This window comes from Oryctolagus cuniculus, chromosome 9, assembly GCF_964237555.1.
Source record: "Oryctolagus cuniculus chromosome 9, mOryCun1.1, whole genome shotgun sequence".
Lineage (NCBI taxonomy): Eukaryota > Metazoa > Chordata > Mammalia > Lagomorpha > Leporidae > Oryctolagus > Oryctolagus cuniculus.
The window spans coordinates 37341575-37350441 of NC_091440.1; positions in this window are offsets into that span (position 1 = coordinate 37341575).

The window sequence follows — 8867 nt, forward strand, 5'->3', positions numbered from 1 at the left end:
AACCAATCTTTGCTCTCCATCTGTCAGATCACTTTAAGCAGAATGCCTTCTGGATCTGTAAGTTTTGACTGTGGTAAGACTGAATATATTTGCAAAGCTCAAGAAAGATTAGGTTAATCAGAACAGGACTGGTTCATCCCAGAAAGACAGAAGAAGAAAGCCAGTCAGGAGAGCCAGCTGGAGAGAACCTTAGCCAAGACTCCTTCCTGGCAAGGCTGTCCTCATTGTTAAATGAATACAAGCAGTTAGGGCCTGTAGAATCCAAGTGTTTTGTTTCCTCTGCCAAGTGAGAGTGATGTGTCATCTGTGTTGGACAGGTGCCCTAAACTTGTCGCTAATGTACCCCACTTGTTTGAAGTCTGCTCTCAAAGCAGCAGTCTATTTCCAACTCAACTTTTCTCTGTTGTCAAGAGAGGCCAGGATAGAAAGCTACAAATATTCTGATCCCTGTGACAGCTCTAGATAAAAGTAAAACAGGAATTACAATTTTTGGCATTGTGGTAAGCTATACCCAACATAAAATTCCTCATCTTAATCACTTATAAGTAGACAGTTCAATGACACTAGCTATAGTTGCATTGCTGTGTAACCCACCACCACTATCTAGCTACCAAATTCTTTCCATCTTGTAAAGCTGAAACTATACTCGTTAAGCATTAATCCTCTGTTACCTTCTCTGAGCCCCTGATAATCACCATTCTACTTTCTCTATGAGTCTAACTGCCCTAGGTACTTTACATTAAGTAGAAACTTAATTCTATTTGTTCTTTGTGACTGATTCGTTTTACCTAGTGCAGTATCTTCAAGGTTTATCCATGCTCTAGCATATGTCAGCATTTCCTTCCTTTTTAAGGCTGAATAATACCCCATTGTATACACATACACCACATTTAGTTCTTTCATTCCTTTGGAAATGGTCGCTTGGGTTGCTTCCATCTTTTGGATAGTGTAAATGCTGCTGCAATGAACCTGGACATGAATGTATGAATACATCAGTCTCAGCAGCTTGGTTTTTGTGAGTCCATCCATGAAGAATGAATCTGTGGTTTATGTACTGATGCTATCAAATTGCTGAGCCTGTAAAGGCCCCAAACTGGAACAAACTCGCCAGGAGCAAGTGACGGTTTTCTGGGTGATTTATTATTATATGAGGGGAGGGAACACTAGAATGTACAGATTTGATGTTGGGAAAATGGATTTTCTTGATAATAATGCTGCTTTTGCAAACTGCATATTTTTCCAAGAGCTACTCAAATGTTGCTAATATTCATGTTCTTTCGCAAAATAAAATTCTCAAATAGCCTGATGTTTTGCTTCTCAAATTGAAATCATTTGCAAGTTCATAAATATTATTCTCCAGAGAACATATTACTCAGAAACAATCATTTCAGTTAAAATACCTCTTATACTCTGTGTTTAGGGACATCTCAGAAATAAAACATCTCCAAATGAAATGAGAGCATTTCCCATGTTGACTTTGACCAACTTGGGCGTATTTCAATTTTCTTTTTTTTAACGGTTTTATCTAGCAAGCAATTACTTTGTCCAGTCTGTTCTCCACTTCAGCCTTTCTACAGTAAATTGGATGCTTTTAGAGAGAAATCGCCACCATTCATTGTTTAGTAAATCTGTTACAGCTTATGTAATTAGAGCATTCATTAACACTTTAATAGTATTTAGATTTAAAGTCCCAGGCCAAAGCAGGGAGGGATGTATCAGTGACCTGAGTGAGTTAATATGCTTGCTTTTCCTTCTATTTTTCCTGAAGCTAAACTCATTATCAACTGTGTTTGCCGTTGGATCAACTATCTTACCAACTCAAAAAAAAAATGCATTTCATATGCTGTTTCAATACAAGGATTACCAGACATAATACCAGTGTAAATCAGGAAAATTTACTTGTACAGTTGTACATTTCCATTCCTCTGCTCTTTCAGAGCCTGCAAGAAGTGGGCAGAGAGGTATTAAGAGTACAGCCCTCTACCTTGAAGGCACTGTCACAATCAAAACACCACTTCGTGGGAGACAGTGCTAATTCTCTGTTTGAAGGAATGTGTGAAGAGGTGACAGCCATGCACTGTTTGTTGTGCAGGTTAACTTTTGCTGTGACAAGCAAAGTCAGGATGAAGAAACTCATGATTTTGTAGGCTTTTTATTGAGCTGATTCATCACCAAAGAAGCTTATTTCTGTACATGGCAAGGTACATGGAAGAACTGGTTCCATCCATTGCATTTTTGGATTGACAACCACATGAATTGTTAGCAGCATCTGTGAAAGCCATTTTCCATGGCTCTGTAGCTCTTGTATTATCTCAGGGTTTCCCAAAATTTATTTCTGGAGAATGCATATAGCTCCTACAAGGAAACTGAATCTATGGCCAAGCAAATTTGAGAATCAATGGATTGAGCTAAATCAGAGTTCTTCCCAGAAGCTTTAGCTTAGTGCTAACTCCTCAGGAGGAAGATGCACTGAGAAAGCCCTGAGTAGCCTGGTATAAGGAGCTGAGGATTTATGGACTCTCCACGCAGTGGGGAATCTGGCTCTTTCCCTTGCTACCTGTTGATTTAGTCAAGTCATCAAGCTTTCTAGAAGTTGAGATTCTTTATCTGTGAAATGATGGACTTCAGGTAGACCCTCAAGGCTCTATTCAATTGTATGAATTCAGTGGTAGTTGATTTTCCAAAGCTCCAGGTGAATTCTGTAAAGCCCATGGAAAAAGAATTCTGGCTTTGCTTCCAGTCTTCACTATGATATTCCGTCTTCATTGAATAGCTTGCCTTTGTTTTTCTAAAAAACACCATGCTACCAATGAGCCAGTAAATCATTTTTATCAGCCATTTTTTCCCTCTAAGTTTTACAAGTGAAGTTGAAACTGTATGGTTAAGCTTGTGTGAAAACAAGGAAGTAAAGAATCCCTCCACCCACTCTTCACTTTTGGTGTTGGCTCACAGCGACCACATTTTATTTAGTCTTGCTTTTCTTCATAGGAATAGTGAAGGCAGAAGAATATTTCATTATTTCTTCTAATTTGAGAAAAATATTTCACCTTATATTTTATTTCTTTTGGAAAAATTGAGTCAAAAAATATAGAAGGCCTTTGAATTATCACGTATTTCTATAAATGCTTTCTACTGAAATGCTGCTGCTAGCAATCTATGCTTAATTTCCATCTTCTGTCACATGAGTGACAGTGATTAGCTTTCTAGCTAATAAAGAAAGGCCTTGCATCTGTCTTCTTCTCATCATTAAGAAAGGCAGGTTTTTATTTGTATAGAAAATAATAAACAGGGGCTGGCACCATGGTACAGCAGGTTAATCCCCTGCCGGTGGTGCCAGCATCCCATACAGGCACCAGTTCTAGTCCCGGCTGCTCCTCTTCCAATCCAGCTCTTTGCTGTGGCCTGGGAAAGCAGTGGAAGATGGCCCAAGTGCTTGGGCCCCTGCACCCACATGGGAGACTGGGAAGAAGCACCTGGCTCCTGGCTTTGGATCGGCGTAGCTCTGGCCATTGCAGCCATTTGGGGAGTGATTCAGCCTTGTGTCTCATGTGGGTGGCAGAGATCCAATTACATGAGCCATTACCTACTGATTCCTAGTAGCCAGGATTCCACCTTAGGCACTCTGAGATGGGATACAGGTATCCCAAGTGCTGTCGTGTCCACTGTGCCAACTGTCTATCCCAGCACACTTTTTTTTTTTTTTTTTTTTTTTTTTTTTTTACAGGCAGAGTGGACAGCAAGAGAGAGAGACAGAGAGAAAGGTCTTCCTGGGCCGGTGCCGTGGCTCAATAGGCTAATCCTCCACCTTGCGGCGCCGGCACACCGGGTTCTAGTCCCGGTCAGGGCGCCGGATTCTGTCCCGGTTGCCCCTCTTCCAGGCCAGCTCTCTGCTATGGCCAGGGAGTGCAGTGGAGGGTGGCCCAAGTGCTTGGGCCCTGCACCCCATGGGAGACCAGGAAAAGCACCTGGATCCTGGCTCCTGCCATCGGATCAGCGCGGTGCGCCGGCTGCAGCGGCGGCCATTGGAGGGTGAACCAACGGCAAAGGAAGACCTTTCTCTCTGTCTCTCTCTCTCACTGTCCACTCTGCCTGTCAAAAATAAAAAAAATAAAAAAATTAAAAAAAATGCTTTAAAAAAAAAAAAAAAAGAAAGGTCTTCCTTTGCTGTTGGTTCACCCTCCAATGGCCGCTGAGGCCAGCGCATTGTGCTGATCTGAAGCCAGGAGCCAGGTGTTTCTCCTGGTCTCCCATGGGGTGCAGGGCCCAAGCACTTGGGCCATCCTCCACTGCACTCCCTGGCCTGGAAGAGGGGCAACTGGGACAGAATCCGGCGCCCCGACCGGAACTAGAACCTGGTGTGCTGGCGCCGCAAGGCGGAAGATTAGCCTAGTGAGCTGCAGCGCCGGCCCCCAGCACACTTTTTAAGTGGCCATTAAAATGAACCAAAATTTACTAACGTTTTTCATATTTACAGTTTCTTTCTTTATTTGACAGATAGAGTTAGACAGTGAGAGAGAGAGAGACAGGGAGAAAGGTCTTCCTTCTGTTGGTTCACCCCCAAAATGGCTGCTACAGCCGGCACTGCGCCGATCCAAAGCCAGGAGCCAGGTGCTTCTTCCTGGTCTCCCATGCGGGTGCAGGGCCCAAGCACTTGGGCCATCCTCCACTGCACTCCTGGCCCACAGCAGAGAGCTGGACTGGAAGAGGAGCAACCGGGACTAGAACTCATCACCCATATGGGATGCTGGCACCGCAGGCGGAGGATTAACCAAGTGAGCCATGGGGCCAGTCCCTCATATTTATAATTTCATACATTCTTCAAGTAGGATCATAAAATTTGAATCATTCAACTACTTACTGAAAAAAAAAATGAGTATAACATCATTTATTGCTATTCCCTAAAATCTGTACCCTAAAATATTGTATCCTATGTGGGATTTCTTTAGTGTCCCATTGGAGCAGTTGCTCACCATACAACTGTGAAAAGATACAAAGAATGCTCTAACCAATGAACAATAACACTGTAATTGAAGAATTAAAATATAAAAATAAAAATATTGATTAACCATGAAAACTGAGATTAACCATGAAAACTCCCTGCAAATCTTTCTGTTTTTGCCAGTCTGGATTCTTTTATATTTTTAAATATAAATATAAAAATATAAATATTTTAAATATAAATATATAATTTTAAATATAAACATAAATTAAAATTTTTAAATTACAATACAATATCCACACCATGAAATGCCCATAACCTACAGGTTTTTTTTTGTCACCTGATCACACTTAGAACAAACACCTAAATTTAGAAAAAAAATTACTAGTACCCCAAGGTTCTCACTATTACCTCTCCTATTTCTTTTTTTCACATGTGAAATAAGAGTATATTGCCAGTTACATATATGAATCAGTGAAGCACTATTTGTAACTGTATACCAAATGATATGACAGCCAAACAACTTTTATACTCTCTCAATGTATTAGCTACCACAAACAAGTGAAAAATGTTGTATTTTTGGGGGGATAAGCCTTATTTTCACTTAGCCTACTATTCTCCAGTTATATCCATTTTGTGGCAAATGTTGGGATTTCAGTCTTTTTTGTGGCTGAGTCACAGTCCATCATGTACGTATACCACATTTTCTTTATACAATTGTCAGTTGATGGACATCTAAGTTGATTTCATAACTTAGCTATTACAAATTGAGCTTCTGTGAACATGGGAGTGCAGGTGATTCTTTCATATGCTGATTTCATTTTCTTTGGATACATTCCACTTGTGGGATAACTGGGTCATACAGTAGATCTATTTTTAGCTATATGAAGAATCTGTATGCTGTCTTCCATAATGGTTGTACCATTTGCATTTTGCATTCCTACCGACAATATATGAGGGTACTTTTTCTCCACACCCTCACCAGCATTGCTTATTTTTGATTTTTGAATGATAGCCATCCTAACTGGGGTGAGGTTAGAGTGTGGTATTTATTTGCATTTCCCTGATGGCTAGTGATCCTGAACACATTTTCATGTGTTGGTTGGCCATTTGTATTGCGTTTTTTGAAAAATGCCTGTTCATATCCTTGGTCATTTCTTAACTAGATTGTTTTGTTACTGTTGAGTTTCTTGAGCTCCTTACATAGTCTGGATATTAATCCCATACAGGATGCATAGTTTGTAAATATTTTCTCCCACTTTGTCAGTTCCCTCATCACTTTGCTAATTGCTTCTTTTGATCTGCAGAAGCCTCTTACCTTGATGTAATCCCATTTGTCTTTTTTTGTTTGTTTTTATTGCCTATGCTTCTGGGGTTTTATCCAAAAAGTGTTTGCCTAGGCTAATGTATTGAAGCATTTCCTCTGTGTTCTCCCTGTTAATTTGATGCTTTCAGGACTGGTTTAGATCTTTGATCCTTGGTGAGTTGATTTTTATATAAGCTGTGAAGTAGGGGTCTTGATTCAAACTTCTGTGTATGGAAATCCAATTTTCCAACACCATTTCTTAGAGATTGTCCTTTCTCCCAGGTGTGATTTTAGCTAATTTGTCAAAGATTAATTGGTTGTAGCTGCATGGGTTAACTTCCGGAGTTTCTATTCTGTTCCATTGGTCTACATGTCTACTTTGGTGCTAGTACAAGGCCGTTTGCATTATAACTGTCCTGTAGTATTTCTTCAGATCTGCTATTGTGATGCCACCAGCTTTGTTTTTATTGTTTAAGATTACTTTGGCTATTTGGCATCTTTTGTATTTTCATACAAATTTTAGGATTTTTTTTCTAGATCTGTGAAGAATATTTTGATGGGGATAGCACTGAAACTGTGAATTGTTTTGGATAATATGGACATTTTGATGATATTAATTCTTCCAATCCACAATCATGGAAGATTTTTCCTTAGTGTGTGTGTGTGTGTGTGTGTGTGTGTGTGTCTGCTATTTCCTTAATGTTTTGTAATTTTCATCATAGAGATCTTTCACATCCTTGCTTAAATTTGTCCCAAGGTATTTAATTTCTTTGAGGATATTATGAATGAGTCTGATCTCATAAATTTTTTCTCATCCAGGACATTGTTGGTGTGCAAACATTTATTTTTGGGTGTTGATTCTATATTCTGCAAATTTGCCAATTCTCTTTTGAATTCTAATTTATTTTTTTGACAGGCAGAGTGGACAGTGAGAGAGAGAGAGAGACAGAGAGAAAGTTCTTCCTTTTGCCATTGGATCACCCTCCAATGGCTGCCGTGGCCAGCGTGCTGTGGCCTGCGCACTGCGCCGATCCAAAGGCAGGAGCTAGGTGCTTCTCCTGGTCTCCCATGGGGTACAGGGCCCAAGCACTTGGGCCATCCTCCACTGCACTCCCTGGCCACAGCAGAGAGCTGGCCTGGAAGAGGGGCAACCAGGACAGAATCTGGCGCCCTGACCGGGACTAGAATCCCGTGTGCCAGCACCACAAGGTGGAGGATTAGCCTATTGAGCCACTGTGCTGGCTGAATTCTAATCTTTTAGTGGAGTTTTGGTTCCTCTTTATAAAGGATCATGTTATCTGCAGGTGGGGTAATTTGACTTCTTTCTTTCCAATTTGTATTTTTTTGATTCCTTTTTCTTTTCTAATGGCTCTGGCCAAAACTTCCAGAACTATATTGAATAATAGTGGTGAGAGTGGTCATCCTTGTCTGTTTCTGGATCTTATTGGCAATGCTTCCAGCTTTTCCTCATTCAGTATGGTGCTGGCTGTTGATTGGTCTTATATTGCCTTGGTTATTCTGAGTAATGTTCTTTCTGTACACAATTTTTAAAGTTTTTTAATCATAAAAGGATGTTGTATTTTATCAAATGCTTCTTTAGCTATTGAGACAATCATACAATTTATATCATTTATTTTGTTGATGTATTATATCATGTTTATTGATTTGCATATGTTGAGCCATCTCTGCATCCCTGGGATAAATCCTACTTGGACTGATAATCTTTTTGATGTGTTGTTAGATTTGATTTTTAAGCATTTTGGTGAGATTTTTCCATGTATGTTCTTTGGGAAATTGGTCTGTAGTTTCTGTCACTCTCACTTTGTATCTTTCTTTGGTTTTAGAATTAAGGGAATGTTGGCCTCATTGAATGAGTTTGGAAGGGTTCCTTATCTTTCAATTATTTTGAAATGTTTAACAAGAATTGGCAATAGTTCTTCCTTTAAAAGTTTGGTAGGATTCAGCAGTGGGGACATCCAGTCCTGGGCTTTTCTGTGTTGGGAGGTTCTTTCTTACTGATTGAATCTAAGTCATGGTTTTTGGTCTATTCAGGTTTTCTATGTCTATGTGCCTCAATTTTGGTAAGTTATGTGTGTCCAGAAAGCTACCAATTTCTTGCAGGTTTTACAATTTGTTGGCATTTTTCCATATCTGGTTTTTTATTAATTTAGGCCTTCTTTTAATGCTACTTTATTTTTTCAAGTTAATATAATATCAATACAAAGAGAAAAGATTCAGCATAATTCATAGATATAATTCTAAGAATAGAATGATATCCTTCCTCCCTCTGAATCTCCCTCCCCCTTTCTTTGTTAGTTGGGCCAATAGTTTATTGGTTTTATTTTTTCAATGTCAACTTTTCATTTCACTGATATTATGTATAGGTTTTTTAAAAAGATTTATTTATTTATTTGGAAGGCAGAGTTACCAAGAGGCAGAGGCAGAGGCGGAGGCAGAAAGAGGGAGGGATGTTCCATCCACTGGTTCACTCCCCAAATAACTGCAATAGCTAGAGCTGGGCCGATCTGAATCTAGGAACCTAGAGCTTTATCCAGGTCTCCCATGTGGGTACAGGGGCCCAAGGACTTGTGCCATCCTCTACTGCTTTCGCTGGCACATTAG